We start from the raw sequence: 20379 nt of genomic DNA, 5'->3' as shown, positions 1-20379 counted from the left end.
GCAGCACCTCAAGGACATCGATTCCTCAGACGTCCAAAGTCGAAGAAAAGCAAGAAAAAAAACCTGTGGTTTCACCAGCTAGCCGAGCTGGTGGCAGGTACTGCAATAATCCTTCCTGGGCGGCGGGCTGGGGCTCCATCGGCTGGCTCTGCAGCGAGGCCGAGCAGCGAAGGCGGAGGCAAAAAGAAACATGGGGGGCAGCACTCGGGAGACGGCCGGCGCCGCAAAGCAGGTCGGCGTTCGGACCAAGCAGAGGGGGGGAAAAAGTCCCAGAGAGTCCGGCGGGAACGAGTCTCCACCTGTAAATAAAAAAAACGCGGAAAACAGCGTCAGCAGCAGCAGCGGCGGGAAAGCGTGGGAAGTGCCATTTTTTTTCCAGGATACCTAAGGCTGGCAATATTGATGCTTTCGATAACGATATAGAGGATTGGACCACATATGTGGAAAGAGTGGAGGTATATTGCACAGCAAATGGAATAGAAAATGATAAAAAGGCGTCAGTACTTCTAAATCTAATGGGTGCAAAGACATACGGGCTGTTACGAAACTTAATCACTCCAGCCAAACCAAAGGACAAGAATTTTAAGGAGATTGTTGATACCCTACAGGAGCACTTAAACCCAACACCACTGCTGATAGTGGAACGATTCAAATTCTTCAAGAGGAATCAGCACAAGAATTAAAGTAACGCTGATTACCTCACCGAATTAAGAAAGCTATCAAAGCACTGCCAATTCGGGGCAGGACTGGCAGATTCTCTTCGAGACAAATTCGTTTGCGGTCTGCTAAGTGAAGGAACACAGAATAGGTTGCTTTCTGAGAAAGATTTGACACTGGACAAGGCTATCAGTATGGCTGTATCATACGAAGCAGCCGCAAGAGGAGCTGCAGAGATACAGCAAAAGCCACAGGAATACGACACCCATGAAATGACACGGGGATTTGAAAGATGTTATCGCTGCGGCAGAACAACCCATGACCAGAAGGACTGCTGGTTCAAGGACAAAGCATGCAGGCAATGCGGAAAGTTTGGACACATTGCACATGTATGCCAATCTGGACAAAAAAAATCCACGGACAGGAAAAAAATCAATAAGGAAAAGTACAGAAAAGTACAAATGATGACGGACAGTAGCTCCGAAAACCAGAAGGGCGATAGCGACTCCGGAAACAAGAGACTAAGCTGTCTCAAATTACATAATGTAATTGCCAAAGAAGATTACCAGGCCATTTGGGTTACCCTCACGATAGCGGGGTCCCCAGTTCAAATGGAGCTAGATACAGGATCAGCTCTGACCGTCATAAATCGACGGGATTACGAGCGGCTATTTCCGCATATACCTTTAAAAGACACATCCATTATCTTGAAAACATATACGGGACAGAAAGTATACCCCAAAGGAAAAATAAGGGTGCCTGTTGTATACAACGGCAAGGAAATACAGAAGTTGTATTTATACGTTCTACAAGATGGTGGTCCACCGCTGTTGGGACGTGAATGGGTCAGGAAGATACATTTAGACTGGCACTCCATTCAGGCACTGACGGTGACCAGTAAGAAAAAAAATGATGATGACGTCATACCTGAACGATTAAAAGACATCTTGGCCAACGCCAAGGAAGTGTTTCAAGAGAAACTAGGAACCTTGAAAGGCATCACCGCCTCAATAAAAGTGGAAGATGCGGCAATTCCCAAGTTTTTTAAGGCAAGGCCGGTGCCATACGCAATTCGTCCAGCAGTCGAGGCAGAGCTGCAGAATTTGGAGAAGGCAGGTGTATTATCCAAGATAGATTGGAGCGAGTGGGCAACACCCATCGTCCCGGTCATGAAGAAAACGTTGAATAATGATAAATCTGAAGAACAGAGAAAAATTTGCAGCTGTGGAGACTTCAAGGTGACTGTAAACCCGGTCCTTCACACGGTACAGTATCCTCTTCCGAGGATAGAAGATATTTTCGCCTCACTATCCGGAGGGAAACGTTTCACCAAAATTGACTTGGCACAGGCATATCTACAGATGGAGGTTGAAGAGGCCTCTAAAAAGTATCTCACGATAAATACACACAAAGGCCTGTACCAGTACAATCGACTGGTTTTCGGAGTAGCATCAGCTCCAGCTATCTGGCAAAGAGCTATGGAGCAAGTCCTCCAAGGGATTCCGGGGACTCAATGCTACCTAGACGACATCCTTGTAACAGGAGAAAACGACAACGAGCACCTTGCCAATTTGGAGCAGGTGCTCACTAGGCTGAGAGAACGGGACCTACGAGCAAATCGCCCCAAGTGCGAATTTTTCCAGAAACAAATATCATATTGTGGCCATATAATTTACAAGGAAGGGTCGCATAAATCACCTGAAAAAATTGAAGCGGCCATAAAAGCCCCAGCACCTGAAAATGTCTCACAATTAAGGTCGTTCCTGGGATTAATAAATTACTATCATAAATTTTTACCGAACTTATCAACTCTTCTGCACCCTCTTAATGAACTGCTACAAACAGGAGTAATTTGGACATGGAGCGAAGACTGTAAACGTGCCTTCCATAAATGCAAAGACTTAATCACGTCCAAGGAAGTTTTGGCTCATTACAACCCATCACTGCCAATCAGACTGGCGTGCGATGCATCCCCTTATGGCGTAGGAGTGGTATTATCGCATAGATTCCCTGATGGCTCTGAGCGGCCGATAGCTTTTGCGTCACGCTCATTGAACTCAGCTGAGCGTAACTATGCCCAGATCGACAGGGAAGCACTCAGCCTGGTATGGGGAGTGAAGAAATTCAACCATTACCTACACGGACAAAAATTTACCTTGTTGACTGACCATCAACCCCTCGTCTCCATATTCAACCCTAAAAAGGGTATTCCCATTATAACAGCGCAAAGGCTACAGAGGTGGTCCCTTTTTCTAGGGGCACACCAATATGACATAGAATACAAAGGATCAAAACAGCATGGGAATGCTGACGGTTTATCGCGCCTACCGTTGCCAACGATAGAAGAGGCACCTACAGTAGACCCAGTGGAGATGTTCCACTCTACCATAGTGGAATGTCTACCAGTAACAAATTCTGCCATTGAAAAGGAAACGAGAAATGACCCGACTCTCTCACGAGTCTACGATTTAACAGTGAAGGGATGGCCAGCACATGGCGAACCACTGTTGCCAGCATTCTCGCAAAGAAGAGAACAGCTGTCAGTGTGCCGAGGAACCTTGATGTGTGGATCCAGAGTGGTGATTCCACCCAAACTCCAGGATAAAGTGCTAAAGGAGCTTCACGAGGGGCATCTGGGTGGAGTGAAAATGAAGAACCTAGCCAGGGCATTTGTATGGTGGCCAGGTATCGATGGAGACATGGAAGAAATGACCAAGAGCTGCCTAGGATGCCAGAAGGTCCAAAACGCTCCACCACAAGCCCCTCTATATCCATGGGAGTGGCCCTCATCTCCATGGCAAAGGGTACACATCAACTTTGCTGGTCCATTTATGGACTCAATGTTCTTAATCGCGGTTGATGCACACTCCAAGGGGCCGGAGGTAATAAAGATGTCCTCCACCACCACGGAAAAAACCATCACAGTATTAAGGACCATATTTGCCAGGAATGGGCTGCCTGAACAGATCTGTTCTGATAATGGACCGCAATTTGTGTCCGAAGAATTCAGGAAGTTCTTAAAAGACAATGGGGTTAAGCACTACACGTCCGCCCCATACCATCCCGCCACCAATGGATTGGCTGAAAGGTTTGTCCAGACCTTCAAGAAGGCCATAAAGGCCATGGGAAATGAAGACATAAAACTTCAGCATGAGGTAGATAACTTCTTGTTCGCATACAGGAATGCAACACATATGGTTACAAACCAAACTCCCGCCATGATGTTCTACAATAGAAGCCTAAGATGCCGGCTGGATTTGATCAAGCCAAACATCAGAAGGGACGTGGAGAACCGGCAATTTCAAGGCATGAATGAAAGGCCAACTAGAACCTTCCAGATAGGTCAACAAGTTTTGGCCCGGGACTACCGTACCGAGAAATGGCAGCCTGTAACTATTTGCACACGACTAGGACCGTTGATGTATACCGTGGACATTGGAGAAAGCATAATAAGGTGCCATGCTGACCAGATCATAGAGTCATCCAAAAAGGGACAACCTACACCACAACTCTATACGCCTAATGATGAAGCAGAGATACCCATAGTATCTACCTCTGATCCAGTGATACTGGAACCAGATGAACCCAACACTGGCATTCAAGCCGAATCAGCCTTGCCAAAAGAACCTACTACACCACCGAGGCGTTATCCGGACCGAGTCAGGAAGCCTCCAGAGAGACTGACTTATAATTGATTAACTGCAGCAATGTGTAGATTATTGTTCTTGTAACATGTAATTAATGATTACTTAAAATATTATGTACTGGTTGGCTAAAAGGGGAGGAATTGTAGTGTATGTGCCTTTAAGAGCCCCCTGTGTACTGTAATGCCGGTAATGGCCACTCGGGCTATATAAGCCTGTATATTGTGTTGTATCAGTTGGTTGACCTCCAGACTTTGTTCAGTAAACACCTGTGAAACCAACTCCTGCCTTCAGTGTCTCTATTAACACACGGATACAACAAATATGTCTTTTCAACCAGAAACAAATTCAGCAATTCCAAGCTCAGAATACCGCCTAATGGAAGATATTCATTATATCTTGTCCCGTTTTGCTTAATCAATTATTTAAAAAAGCTTTTCTTGCATCAAACAAAATTAGCTCATTATGACTAAAGGAAAACATAGGGAAACAGCCAAAACAAACTAAATTAGAAAGAGATCAGTCACTGACACCTTGAATAAGAACATGTTGAATTGTTGTTGTTGTTGATGAATAAGAAAACAGGTCCTGTGAACATTTTGAAATCATTCCTTTATGTCAGATCATAGCCCGTATTACTAACTTACTGTTTTATACCTAGTACAGGGTTGATAAATATGCCAATTCTTATTCAAACATACATGCCAGCCTAGAAAACTAGCAAGAGCTGACAAACAACCTCAAAGCAGCTGATGCAGCCACCCCCAAAACGATTTGAATATATGAAAACAAGTAATTGCACTTCAGATGCAGTGGAACAAGGGCTTAGGTATACCAAATAAGAATGATTCCATGATCCAGCACTCCCAGCAGAGAGAGCCACTCATGGAGAGCACATCTCTGGAAATTGTAGTTGCACAGCCCATGATTTTCTATACATTACAATTAATGGACAGAAGACCATGAGCTTTGAGCCTATGGTTTCTCCAGATGTACTCCCTGTGAGCACTGCTCCTCACTGGGAGCACCGTATCGCAGAATCACCTCCAATATTCTTTCACTCGTATTCAAGGAAATGAACCAGAAGTTTATGAAAGCCTAAAGGGAGACAGAAGTGATGAAGATATGAAACTTATTTTCCAGGAAGTCAGGAGACATCCACTCCCCCAAATTTTGATTCATGATTTTATAAAGCGCACATTTCAGTATTTTGGAGACTACAATGTACAAGGGCATTGCATTTTTTATTTCATTTTCTTTGTTTAAAAAAATTTGGATAATACCAAATAAGTGATTTGAACCTGGACTCATTAGGGAAGATTTTACTGAGTCTGCGTTCAGGTGCACTGTTTATTGGATAATCCAGCAGGATAGAGCGGATGCCTGTAAAGGAGCCCATCTGGTTTTACTTTTATTTAAATTAATGGCACTTCATAAATAGGGTAAGGAAATGGACACTGAGCCAGGAAGGGAGAGATTAGGAGGGTGAAGCTTGGTTGAAGGGATTGGTTTTGAGAAGATTTTTAAAGGTGGAGAGTGAGGTGAACAGATGGAAAGCTTTAGGTAATCTCTCCTTACTCCCTAGTGCCAGCTAACACCATACATGCCAAATTGAAACCTTGCAATAGCTGACCAACAGCTTCAATACAGTTTGCCACAGTCCCCAGAAAGTTGACAACTCAAGAACAACCCTAATTATAAGCCTATGACATGTGAAAACAAATAGTTACATGGGCTTTGTAACTTAAGCTGCAGGTATACACAACATTCCTTCACTTGTATTGGAGGGGAAAAAATACAAGCATTGTCTCCATGAAAAGTGTTCAAAAGTCTTTTCCATTGGAAAGGGGGAGGGGCCATAGGAGCTCTGCATCACTTTTGTCGCAATGACATCAATCAAAAAAGGAACATGATGACGCAAATTAAACCTTTGTATTCCATGTCTGTTTATGTAAAAAAAGATTTTGCCAAGCAAGGCGTATGTGCTCCATACATCCAAGATCAGGAACACTGAAACCCACAGACAAAGTCTTCAAAACCTGATGCTCTTTAAAGCCTACGAATGACTCGTTGTAAATGAAGGGTGTCTCTTCTTTACGTTTGCGTTAGGGATTATAGGGGCACCTAGAAACTGAACACACTACATGAAGTCAGCTGATAGACAATAGTAGGCCTATTTTTACAAGTGAAGTAAAAAGTTCAAATAAAAACAGAAAATGCTGGAGAAACTCAGCAGGTCAGGCAGCATCTGTGAAGAGAGAAACAGAGTTAACGTTTCAGGTCGATGACCTTTCATCAGAACTGCAAAAAGGCAGGAAATGGAACAGATTTTTAAGCAAGTGAAGAGGCTGGGAAAGGGGGGAGGGGATGAAAGAACAAAAGGGAAGGTCTGTGATAGGATAGAAGGCAGGAGAGATTGAGAGACATTAAGAGATATTCAAGGCAAAAGGAGATGGTAATGGAACAGGTTAAGAAACAAAGAATGGCTCTAGATGAAGTGTAAATTGTGCTGGCAAAATGAGAGACAGCTGCCATGTGGGGGAGAAGGAAAAAAGACAGACAAAAAGTGTGGATAAAATATATATATATATATATGAGATAGGAGCCGAGGTTATGATCTGAAATTGTTGAACTCTATATTGAGTGTGGAAGGCTGTAAAGTGCCTAATCGAAAGATGAGGTGCTGTTCCTCGAGCTTACGCTGAGCTTCCATGGAACAATGCAAGAGGCCGAGGACGGTGAGGTCCGAGCGGGAGTGAAGCGGTGAATTAAAATGACAGGCGACCGGAAGCTCAGGGTCCCCCTTACGGACTGAACGGAGGTGTTCCGCAAAGCAGTCACCCAATCTGCGTGTGGTCTCCCCAATGTAGAGGAGACCACATCATGAGCAGCGAATACAGTATACTAAATTGCAGGAAGTACAAGTAAATCACTGTTTCACCTGGAAGGGGTGTTTGGGGCTCTGGACAGTGGGAAGTGGGGAGGTACAAGGGCATGTGTTGCATCTCCTGTGCTTGCACGGGAAGGTGCCGGGTGAAGGGGAAGGGTGTTGGGGGTGATAGCGGAGTGGACAAGGGTGTCGCAGAGGGAGCGGTCCCTACGGAATGCTGAAAGGGGAGGTGAGGGGAAGATGCATTTGGTGGTGGGAACATGCTGGAGGTGGCGGAAATGGCGGAGGATGATATGTTGAATGTGGAGGCTGGTGGGGTGAAAGGTGAGGACAAGGGAAACTCTGTCGTGGTTCCGGGAGGGAGGGGCAGAGGTGAGGGCAGAAGTGCGGGAGATAGAACGGACACGGTGGAGGGCCATGTCAACCACTGTAGAGGGGAATCCTCGGTTGAGGAAAAAGGAAGACATGTCAGAAGCACTGGTATGGAAGGTAGCATCGTCAGAGCAGATGCGGCGGAGACGGAGAAACTGGGAGAATGGAATAGAGTCCTTACAGGAAGCGGGGTGGGTGGAAGTGTAGTCCAGGTAGCTGTGGGAGTCGGTGGGCTTGTAGTGAATGTTTGTCAAAGTAAAAAGGTCAACTGCTTTACTGAATATAAACTTTCCATTTTCTGAAGGGATAAAGTATGCATAGGAGTACAGATGTCATCCATCAAAACTGAGAAGAATCGTCTCCTGAAACATACAAATTATGTTTTAGCTTTCTGTTGATCTTGGTTGCTATGAGGAAGTTTTGGCATGGCCGTTAAACCCCATTCAGCTTAAAGCCTGCAAGACACACTGAAAATACCTCAGAGCCATTGCAATTCTCTGGTTTGTGCCTCTACTATCAACAGAAATACAGTGAGACCATTACTTTGTGCAGCAAAGGTTTGTTTATTTTTGCTCTATTCATTAATTTATTTACCTTTTCCAAGATGCATTCCCTGAAAAACCTGAGGGTGATTACTATCTTTTTAGATGTTCTTGGCACGTGTCCTCTTGCATGGTCTTATACCTGTGAATAATTAGGACTAACTGTTTTTGCTCAGTGAATAGTACTGAACCTGACATGTAATCTGAGGATGCTGGTAGGCATGTTGTTGATAGATTCATTCAAGGTTATCCACAGGGTCAGCTGAGGAAAAGAATTCCTGAAAGTAACACCTTCCAAAAGTACTTATAGCCCGCAGCTGAAAATTACAGCTTTGTTTTGCTGTTTTATAAACATTGTTAACCTTATACCAAACTAAGCCAACTTAATTAGGAAATCATTACTCTGGGTTTGTGTAATGAAACTTTCCTCATAAAAGTAAACGGCTGTGTTGTCTCCAGGTAGAATTAACAGTCTACAATTGGCTGGGCTTCTTCAGCTAGATGGAAGTAACAGACTTGTAGGAAAGCCAACATCATTTTGTATGTTTTCATTTTAAAAAAAAGGCTTTGAACATCAAGGTGAACAAAACTGTAGTGATTTACAAATTTTGTGCTTATAGATTTTTTTAAAAATTAAAACAAATTTCAGTCTATTTCTATATGTAAAATGATATTGCATTTGATCATAATCAGAATTTTATGCAACTAAAATGTGTAAGTGTTTCTGTGTTGCTGTAGTGTGCTCTTGCCCTATTTCAAATGCTTCAGAGTTTGGGTAAGTTTGAGATTAAACAACAATGGAAAGAGAGCAGAGAAAAACGTTGTGGGATAATGATGGTGGTGTTTAAAATCAACAAAATCGAGAGCAGGAAAAGTACAACTGGGAACTTATTTGTAACAGGAATGTATGATTTGAAAGTATTAACAGCCATGGGAAACACTCAGCTCTAAACTGCAAAACTCACATTAATACTCCAAAATTGTACATCGATTAACCCTTAGAAATCTAAATTATTATTAGATAATGGGGGTGATTCAGCAACCTGGTGCTCCCAGAGAGCACATCTGAGGAATCCGTGGGTGGGCAGCCCCTTATTTTCCATCTCCCATTATACTTCTGATCCCATATTCCTGAAGATGCGTTCCCTGTAAGTGCTGGATCATGGAATCACCCATAATATTCTCTGAGGCAATAGTTCTAAATTGTTCAGTTCACGTTCATTATCTTATAAACAGGAGTATTTCCAGCATTTTCTGTTTATAGTTCAGATTTCCAGCATCCGCAGTATTTTGCCTTTTGTTTTAGGTTATGTTATAACTCTGGTAACGCTGATAGTAACAATGTATTATGATGTGTTTAGTCATTTGATTAAATGTGACAATTTATTTCAGTTTAGTTGATGTCAGAAAGACTTCCAAACTGGCATGGGTTGTCTATGGAGTGGGGCTTCATTCCACCTTCTCACTCAGGGAAGAGTGCTAACATTGAGCCAAGATCAACCCCCTTCCCACTTGTTGAAACCTACTCGGCCTTTCCATTGCCCAACCCCTGAATTAGCCTTTCTTCCTCCCCCTCAGCACTGCCGGCCCCTGCTCTGCTCTACTCTGCCTTGACCGCTGCCACTTCCCTCCATTCTGACTGCCTGCTCCACCGTATGTCCATCTGTTTACCTGCTGCTCCTAATGAGGGAATATCAACAACAACTTGCATTTATATAGCACCTTTAAAGTAGTAAACTGTCCCAAGTCACAAGCCTGGCCATGAGCAGGAGCTGCTTTAAGTTGTTTAAGCATTTACTGCGTTTTTGCTATGAGAGTAAAAAGAGCAATAAGCACTTTAAGGATTTTTAGACGGGTTTCCCATCTAACATCATCCATAGGACTGCGGTCACCACAAGGACAGCAGTGGTTCTAGGAGAAGGCCCACCATCAGCCTTGCTTCTGTCCCGAGAACCAAAATGAAAAAACAATTAAAGTACATTAAGACTCAGGGATGCCAAGCCTAAACTGCACAGACACAATGTTTATGGTTGACATGTAAAAAATAATTGAGTGAATAATTGAACCTTCTGTTTTACACATTTGCTTTGCTTATGATAAAGGGAAGCTGCTACTCTGGGCCAAAAATGTGTAATGTGCCTGTTAACATACTCAAAATCTGACCAAAACAAGATAAAAAAATTACAGCTGCACCCATGAGGAGTCTAGCGTGCAGGCAAAAATCTGTTCCTTTCTGTACATCTTTCCTCTGAATATCACCCTCATGTCTGAGGTCAGATGCTCATAAGCGCAATCCTACACTAATGTATCCTGTAATTTCCAGTAGCTATTACCAGTCTGGATCACATTCGTGTCCAGTTTTATTATATCATTCAGATATCTTTCCCTTTATCGTCTTTCCTTTTGTCGTCTTTCAGTTCTTCCAGCATGAGCATCTTGCCAAAATACTCTCGTCTCTTCTGGCCAAATTGTACTCCCATCATCAGTGTTCCCATTATATTACGTATCACTTAACTGTGAGAATTTTTATGGGAGTCGGGAGAGCAATAGATCACACTGTGGCTGGGATTTTGCCGGCGCTCAGGGGGCGGGTTCGGAGGTGGGTCCACTGTCAAAATAGAAAAGTTTGACAGCGGGTCGGGATCCCACTGGCAACCCGCTTCCATGTCAGTTTCCCAAGTGCCGGTTCCGTCTGCGCTTTACAGACCCAACACCAAGTGGCGGGGGAGCCAATTGACATAGTTAAGAGCTTGTTAAAAGGTACTGAAACAGCATTTTCCTGTGTATGTAACATTTTTCCAGCATTTTGACGAGCTTCACGGTGCTCGGGGATCACGTCAGGTAAGTAGGTCGGATTTTCAATGATCTCCATTGCTCTGAATAGGTGACAGCAGCAAAAGTGGCATAAAAGCTACCATTTCACGCCTGTTCACTTTCCAATGTTAGGAGCTTGAGCCTCATGATTTGGAATACACTTTTCAGCTTTATGCAGGTTGCAAGTGTTTGGAGTAAACTCTCTATCCACTGTCACCTCCTTGGAACAACCTCTCTCACCATTGACAGATCGCTTCTGTCATCTCAACTTCAGCTGCCATCTATTCCAGCAGCATCGGTACCCTTGAAAAAATCTCACCTTGGTCCTCAGAATCCCACCACGATCAGCCCCAACTTCAACATCACCAGGCACACCAGCAGTGCCACCACCACCACCAACCTTCTCCGCAATCACCTGATGCTGTACAGGACACAGGACATCAGCACTCAACCACATTGCTGCCAGGGAGGCCAGTGATAGCCTCACCATGGCCAGATTTACTTCACTTGACACTGTACACCCTGGCTGCCACATGATGCACCAGGTTGGCACCACCCCACACCAGCACCATAAAGCATCCCTGCAATACCCAAGCCATTCCTTTCACACTCATCACCATTGTGGGGGTTAATGTTATGTCTCATCATTCACTGCAACTCACTAAGCCACTTCCAAAGGTGCACACAAATTTGTCCAAGAAGGCAAAGTGTGAAAAATAAAGATTTCAATGGTTGGCAATATATCAACAGAAACTTTACATGAACATTGGCAAAAACACCCAAGTGCCTACCCTTGTTAGTTGGTATGATTGGACAAGGTTGAGGGTGAGTGTGTGGGGTGGCTAGTGAGATGGGGATGTGATGATGTAGATAGAGAGAGATGGGTGGAGGTGCAAGGTAAGTTGGTGTGAGTAAGGATGTACAGAAGTAGGGTAGGGAAGGCAAAATGATGGGGATGTGATGAGTCGCACAGCAGGATGAGGCTGAGTGTGGCTTTGCAGTAACATTTCGTGATCTACTGGGATCATTGAAAGGTTTGCGCCACTGCAGCCAGGTCCTCCTGATGACATCCCTGCTTGTGCCCTCCTGTGCAATGTGCAACCAGGCTGCGTCGGTGTCTTGGGGCGGTCTCTTCCGCCCATTGGAAGGGAAGAGAACCTCCCTGCATGCTGCGACTCCCTCCATAAGCATATGGAGGGAGTCATGAGAGAGCCTGGGTGCAGCCCTGCACCTTTGTGCAGTGCTTGTCAGTGTTTGCAGCACCTCAATGCTGTAGAACACTGACAGCACAACTGTCAAAATGAATGTGGCCACGGTCCCTTTAAGGAAACCGGCTGATGACGCGTCATCAATTGATGTCACCAGACCCGCTTCCTTTTAATTGGCCAGGAACCTCGCAGGGCGGGCTTAACAAGCCCCATTAATGGAAAATTCTACTCACAGAGTGGAATGGAGCGGGGTCGCCACCCGCCACTTACCCCGGCGGCACTGAGCCCACCTCGGTAGAGGAAATCGCGGCCTGTATGAGGCAGTGAAAGAGAGGAGTAAACTGAATAGCTGTTCAGGGGAGCAGAGGAGTTTCTTACATACTGTTTCTTTTCATATCTTTTGTCAGTTCAAGAATAAGCCAATAAAAGATATTAATAAAATGAGTATTTAAGGAGAGCCACACATAGGAGGCACTTCCAGTCCTCTAAAACAGCTCTTCGCTCTGATTCTGGTGCTATTTTATCCATTTATTCCAAAAATGACTCCCAACTGCTGCCATTTCCCTGATTCTCCTTATTTTCAAATCTTTTGTCATTTTGAGAATACTACAAACTCAGCAACAGATTTGAAAAGAAGCAGAATATAAGAAGAGCCTGTCACGTTTTGGAATTGTTTGACTACAATTGCACAAAAAGGATTTGGAAAATCGGTTAAATTTACGGATTGTGTTTTAAAGCAAAGTGTATTGACATAAGTTTGTTTTTTAAAAGGCACCAATGCTAATGAGCTAGATTTTGAAGTTGTTTCTCCAAAGCAAATTCTTAGCCTGCCTTGAGATACGATAAACATCTCGCACCCCTTGCGTCGGTAGGTCCCTGGTCTTGGGACACACAGCAGGGATTGTCTGGCATAGGGTCTGGCTGCGATCACAGGGAGGTAAATAAACAGAGGGGGTCAGATACAGTTGATCAGGTTTTTAAAAAGAAAATTGTGAGGGCAATCTTTTGCCAGGCTCAGAAGGTTAGAATGCAGGAGGATAGTTAAAAGTAATTTTAAGTCAGGCAACATGACTCACTGATGTGGGGAAATTATTTTGTATTATTATTCAAAAACAAGTTGTACTGACTGAATTAAGTGAATCCGATCATAACTGTATATTCACTTGATGTGATATAAAGCAGCTGATCAATCCATATTCGATCTTGTCTTACCAAATGTTTTCTCAGACTCTCTTCAAAAAGATTGGAGAGGCACGACCGGGTGGTTGTATAAAGACACGACTATCCAGTTCAGATCACACGAGGGTCCGCTTTTTACACCACTGGGATATGCTATCATATAGTCAGATATTGGGCAGTATGGGCACACTCCAGACTGCTTACTGGCGTGACTAGCAGCACAGTACACAAGAGAATATCTAAGGCAAGACCCTAAACCTACAACAGAGCCATATGTAAGAACCTTCTCCACTTCCCTGAAAACACATCAGTGTTTTCCCCTCTGCAGCACAATTAGTCTTGAGGAGCAGAAACTCGGCAGATCTGAATTCCGTCCCAAATTACGGCACCTTTCAGGATTGCGCCGCAATTCCACCCCCATGGATTGCGCGATTTCCGGGCATTTGTTTCCAACTTGTATGCCTGCCAAAAAGCCTTAATATGCTTTTCTCATAATCTTCTTGGAATGGGTACTGAACAGGCGAGGCACAGGATGCATCCCAGTCTGGTTGTGCTTCCCTATCCTGGAGTCCTTTGAATATTTTCATGATTGCACTCTTGTTGTAAAGATTCTTCAGAACCCTTGCAAGCTGTTCCATGGTCTCCCATAGAAGTTCATGTGTGACTGAGTTATCAAGTATGAAGTGGACATACAAAATTTAATTCCTGTGCTTTCTCCAAGCCCAATCTTTGGTTGATAACCTGGTCAGGAATTCCCACTCCTGTCTCAAAGCCAGTTTGCTCACTAGAAATATCTTCATTTACCTTACACACACTTCTATTTCTGATGACTTTCACTGACTTGTAATGACTTGCTGGCATGTGGACTGAGAACTATGATTCTTTAGTTTATCCACAGTCTTCTATCTCCCTTCTTGGGTATTGGTACAAGCAGCACCAGTCTCCATTCATGCGGCCATTTTCCTATTTCCCATATCCTCCTCCAGATCTTGGTGAACTGTCTGATCATTTCATTTCCTCCTTTTTTTTTATCAACTTGCCTGAGGCTTACTTGACTTGTGGGCCTCTGTGTGCTTTCAACAACTATTTATTTAATAATTCAAATAAAGCCATGGTTTTATCCTGGGGCATTCATGGGAGATAGACCCCTTTATTTTTTTTCCTTGAGAAATGACTCCTAAGTTAATTTTAAAAAAAGCATCAGGGCTGCCTTCACATATGAACTTCCAAGGCTGAGGTCTGGACACAAGGGCCTAGAAATTCAATTGCATAGCACCTGTCTTCTGGTGAAAGGCGTATGCTGCAGGACCCAGTATGGTGTGTGCGTGCTCATTCCGTGTTTGTAGTGTCATACTGATTATGGTGCCCTGTAATCAACCAGGGCACCTGCCTCAAATGATGTTAATCCACTGCTTATGCAAACTGAGGGCCTAATACCTGTTGCAGGCCCCTTTGTGAAATTTGTTTGCCCGTACATGCTCCATGCAGTTTTTTCAGGCACACACCAGCCAAACCAAGGTTTTTAAAGGGATTGCTGGAGTCTGCCACCCAAAAGGTATGGTTATAGTTCTATACTCCCAGCTTCACATTAAAACCACGGGCGACTACTTGCCAACGCTCTTCCCCTCCCCCCCTACCCCGATTATCATTCACCCCCTGTTATGTTCATAAATAAATAGACGTTTTCATTATGAACAGCTAGCTTGAGCTAGTCATTTATTCAGCCATGCGGACTAGTGAACAGGCATCCATCTTGACTACTGCCTTGTGGGTAGCCCACTACTAAACATACAGCTCCACCTAGTGTACCATTCTAGAATGACATGTTACTGATCATTACACCCCCCAATTATCTCTGCCCCCCCACCCTACTCCCCTGAACTCACCTGAGGCCCTTGGCTGGCATCCGAGCTGGCCAAATTTGCTCCCCCATCTGTGACCAGCGAGCTGCTTCTGAGGCCGTGACTGGTGTCCGCAGCTCACCAGAACTATTCTACCGAGACCGGCAGACCTATTTGTCGTGGTTTGCCGCTGGCCTCATTAGGCATGTGCAGAACAGGCTTCACCGGGCTCACGCCCCTATTTGGGAGCGATCTAATTTCTAGGCCAAGGTTCCCAGCATTGCCTAATGTTCACTGCTGTCTGTAAAGTAGCATTGGATGCTGCGAGACTAAGGGCAATTGAAGAAATGTCAGATTTCTCTCTCTACTGTCACAAATGCTGTATTTTGTTTTTCTCCCCGGTGAATACATGAAGATGAGACCATTGTAAGAACCTATGTTTGAATGTTGTTGAAATGATTTACCTAAATACATCTAAGAAACTTCATTATAATTAGACTCGACTCTTCAGATATAAGTTCTTGTTTTCCTGAACTGTAAGGTAGCAGATTTATTATTATGTTGCTGAACTGCTTTTGTAAACCGTTATTTAAAAATTGATGAAGTTGCTTGGGCTTCCATTTTTCTTGGTGCAGTGAGAGGTTGCTTTCCATCTACATTCTAAGTGGTGCACATCATCCAACCAACTGATCTCTCATAATAGCTCCCCTATGATGACTGAGAAATGCAGGAGACAAAAACACAGTATTTCATTTAGATACATTGATAGTTCCTGAATTATTATTAAGTTGTGTTGAAGAATACTGAGTTTCATTGAAGAATTTGTGTGCATGTGTCTCTGTATGTTTGTGTGTCTGTGTGTGCATGCTGTGAAATTGGTGCATCGCACTATTTTTATTTTTGTTGTGACTTTTGTTTCTTTTTTTTCTCTTTTGAGCCACTATACGTATTCCTGTACCTCCCCTTGGCTTCCACCATGGTCAGACAAAAGAGTGAGTTTTAAAAGCATCAGCCTAGCTTGATTGTCTTTGGGGATCGGTGAGCCTTTATGCTGAATTTTCCCTCAGCCAATTAAATTAGTGGCTAGAGTCTATGATAGGGTTGACTGTACATAGTTTTTAATGGAATAGGGTTGATGGTGCAAATTACTTTTTCATTGCCTGCTTTCCTATGTTTCCTTTATGTTTTCCGGGACCATGCACTAACTGCAGCTGAGAGCAGGTGGGCAACCTCCTCCAAGGCCTCTGCCAATACTGCTGTCAACTGGCAGCTTGGATCTGTGTCATACCAATCTAGGGATGGTTGTCTCACTGATATTCTCTCTTAGGGTAAGTACCTGACTATTGCTCAGCACCTCTCCATTGCAATACACTTGAGATCAGGAACCCAGCCAAGTGGGAGAATGGAACCTGTACCTCAGCACTGAGGTAGTACTGCACTTCAATGCTGCAACATCCTGCACCACCACACTGTGCAAGAGGGCAGTTTTTAAAAGGTTCCGCCATCATTTCCATGTAAATGACTCACTGTACCAAGGCGGGTAGATGGAGTTAAGATACAGATCAGCAATGATTTAACAGAATGGCGGAACAAACGCGTGGGGCTGAAGGGCCTACTCCTGTTCCTATGTTCCTAAGTATGCTGAGCAACCTTGGTGAAAGAAGCACTGATTTTGCCAAAAGACAGGATAAATACGTATAATACACAAGTATGCACGACACCACATTCAAAAATGTTAATATTAGGGCTGAATCCCCAAGTGCTGATCGGGAAATCGCAGGCTCACAGCCCTTAATTTTCTGTCCATTCAAATTAATAGATGATTAAGGTTTACGGTTCTGACCAGTGCTCCCCGTGAAGGCTGCTCCTTGTTGGAAGTGCCTGTTCAGAGATTGAGCACTATTATTCAGAATATGAATAGACATTTTAATATTCAATAGATGGAAAGTGTCCAATCCAGCACTGATCAGAACTAAGAATTCCTTGAACTTGAAATCTGTCACCTTTAGTACCCATCACTGCTTATGTACCTGGTTAACCAGCCATTCAGCCTCATAATTGACTCCTCCATAACAGAAAAAAAATGTTCGGGATATCACAGTAAATGGTGAAATTCAGAATGACACCATTGCATGTTGAACCTATTGACTTTTTATGTGTGTGTTTGTGTAGAGGGCAAAGTGCAGTAGTTAGTAATAGCATAACTGAAGTCTGGCCTCTATTTTTCTGCTGATGATAGTATCTCCCCTGATTTGAGTGCAGAAAGGAACCAGCTGGTTATGCTTGTGCAATGGTCCAACATATGTACCTCTCCTTATTTTAATTAAATAATCTAGTTAAGGAAATGACTGAGACCTTTAGTACATCAAGAGCTTCACTGTTTAAAGTTTCAGCAGTTCAGCTTATGGACGTAGATACAAAGGATTTGTAAATGTACATAAAATAAAAGCAGTTGATCAGAGTGAAAAAATTAGGCTGTTCTGTCGTGTAAGTACTAACAAAGCATTGATATTGTTTGTTTTCCTAAGTTGGACCTTCTTATTGTTTTAACAGTGAAAACCTATGTTTTTAAACTTATAAAGGAATGGTGCTTGGCAATGACGACAATCAAAGTTCACAGAAGTTTTTCAATCATTTCCGTAGAACAAAAATGTAACAAACTCCATGTGATACAGTATCTGTCCTTTTCGCTGAAAATCATTCCTGTTGAAGACCTATAACCATCTGTGCTAATTTAGCACAGACTAAATAAAAGTCTATACCTGTTATTGTTACTTTGCAAAGATTAGATTTAAATTCCTCCTTTGTCCTCCAGAATGTTCGAAGTATGCTAACGCTAGAACATGGCTCAAGCAATTTGCCCCAAGAAAAATGAACCTCCTTCTGTGTAGCTATTAAAGGGTGGTGGAAATTTTCCTAATAACTTTTTTTTGCTTCATTTACTCAGACAACATTCGAATCACCCCCACACCAAAAGTTTTCACAATAGAAAGCGTCTTAAGAATGTTCTAAACTATATATAAAGAGTGTCTAGCCCCTGTGCAATTACCTCTTTGAAAACAGATATTCTTGGAAAGTGAATCAAAGATTCAATTGTGTTAAGGCAGCTGTAATAGATTTTACAAGAAAAAAAAGGTCATAAAATGAGAGTAGACATTCGGAAGTGACCCTTACCAATCGTGGTCATTTGCAGCATCATCACAACTAACAGATCAGTCTGTATGCTCACTGAAATTTTAAACCAGCCCATTAGTGAATGTGGGTTTGTTTAATTTTCAGGTTATATTTGCCAGGCTCTCTCTGAGGGCTGGAAAAAAAAACCCTCTGAACTGTAAACAAAAAAGCGAATCACAGGAGCCCTGATGCAGGGCCGTTGGCAGATCATGCTGAACTTGTTTCAGCCAGAGCACACTCCGACTTCATGGTCAGTGCAAGTCTTCGAGCTTCAAAGGTGTGCCCTGTGCTGGAAGCGAGACATTGCGGTGACCCCAAACTCCTGGCAGATTCAGTTACAGTTGCTGGAATATTCTCAATAAACTCAAAGCACTCCAGCTGCCTGGAGACTCAGTAAACTGTGGCATTCTTAAAGATACGGTTTTCAAACCAACATCAGCAACTGAGCAAAAATTTGCAACTTGAATTTTGCTCGAACAGATGTTATCTGCTAGCAATTACCACACTTGTCATCACTTGTGGAAAATGACACAGAAATCCACAGCTTTCAACCACGGACGACCCAAAAGACAATACAATCACTCAATGAAGTTTCTGCACTGACTGTAAAATATACAAACACTTACAAAGTCTGTAAGCTACAGAACATTTCAGAACCTTCTCAAAAGCTTGCCTTTTTACCTTAGTTAACCAGGTGGTAAACTAATATAAATAATGAACTATGTTTTTGTTCGCTGAGTTCGCTGAGTGAGAGATTTGATTGGAGGCTTGCAAAGTGCTACAATTCAATCGTGAGCTCAGGAAAGGAGTCAACAAGAAAATAAATCTTTTCCTCATTCCCTGGTGATACTTTGGTGTAGATTTTCATCTTCACCGCCTGGACGGTAATGTGGTGGGCTCTATAAAGGGCGGGTGAGCCGCGCTGCCAGATTAACACCCGGGTGGTGAAGATGAAAATCTACCCCCTTATCTCTCTTAGTCTCATTTTTCTTTTGCTCCAGTGGTTAAAAATGAAGTTAAGTGGTCCTGTCCAGCCATGAGATGCAGAAATGTTGAAATCTTCACAGCTACCCAGTCACTGAGATTACACACTCCACAGGATAAAGGGATATGGTGCAAAAGTGGGTAGATGAAGTTAAGAAAGAGTAAAAAATGATGGACTGTTTGGCCTAATGCACTTTCTTGTACTTAACTACAGCCTCACCTCAACCTGCTCAGTAACTTGCTAACCAGGGGGTCTCGGCAGGTTACACATTGTTTCGCGCAAATGGGCAGCTGTGATATATATTGGTTTCGTTCAGTGATATCACTCTCATCTCTGAATTAGAAGGTTGTGGATTCAAGCCATATTCAGGGCATAAGCACATAGTCTAGGTTGACATTTCCGTGCAGTACTCAGAAAGTGCCCTAGTTTAAATGAGTCTAGGGGGGAACAGCGCATATTCACCAGAATTTTACCAAAGCTTAAAGGGTTAATTTATGAGGACAGGTTGCATAAACTTGATTTGTATTCCCTTGAGGTTAGAAGAATGAGGGGTGATCTAATTGAGCAGCTTAGAATGATCGTGTAGATACAGAGAAACTATTTCCTCAAGGGGGCATAACCTTAAAATTAGAGCCAGGCCAATCAGGAGTGAAATCAGTAAAAACTTTTCATACAATGGGTAGTGGAAATCTGGAACTCTCTCCCCCAAAAGGCTGTGGAAGCTGTGGGAATTGAAATTTACAAGACTGAGATTGATAGATTTTTGTTGAGTAAGCGTATAAAAGAATATAGAACAAAGGCAGGTTAATGGCATTGTGGCACAGATCAGCCATGATCTAATTGAATGGTGGAACAGACTCGAGGGGATGAATCGCTGCTACTGTTCATCCATACATGTTGTATAGTTACCTTTGGGTGCACAGGGCAGAGGCAGTGGTGAGAAGGTTGTATCACTAGGGGAGCAGACAGGCGTTTCTGCGGCTGCAGATGTGACTCCAGGATGGTATGTTGCCTCCCTGGTGCCAGGGTCAAGGATGTCACCGAGCGGCTGCAGAACATTCTGAGGCGGAAGG

The sequence above is a fragment of the Somniosus microcephalus genome, chromosome 9 (genome assembly GCF_052327205.1).
Source record: "Somniosus microcephalus isolate GS21.2 chromosome 9, FLI_Smic_1.0, whole genome shotgun sequence".
In the NCBI taxonomy this organism is placed as follows: domain Eukaryota; kingdom Metazoa; phylum Chordata; class Chondrichthyes; order Squaliformes; family Somniosidae; genus Somniosus; species Somniosus microcephalus.
The sequence above is the reverse complement of the archived record's forward strand: the minus strand, read 5'-3'. Positions refer to the sequence as shown.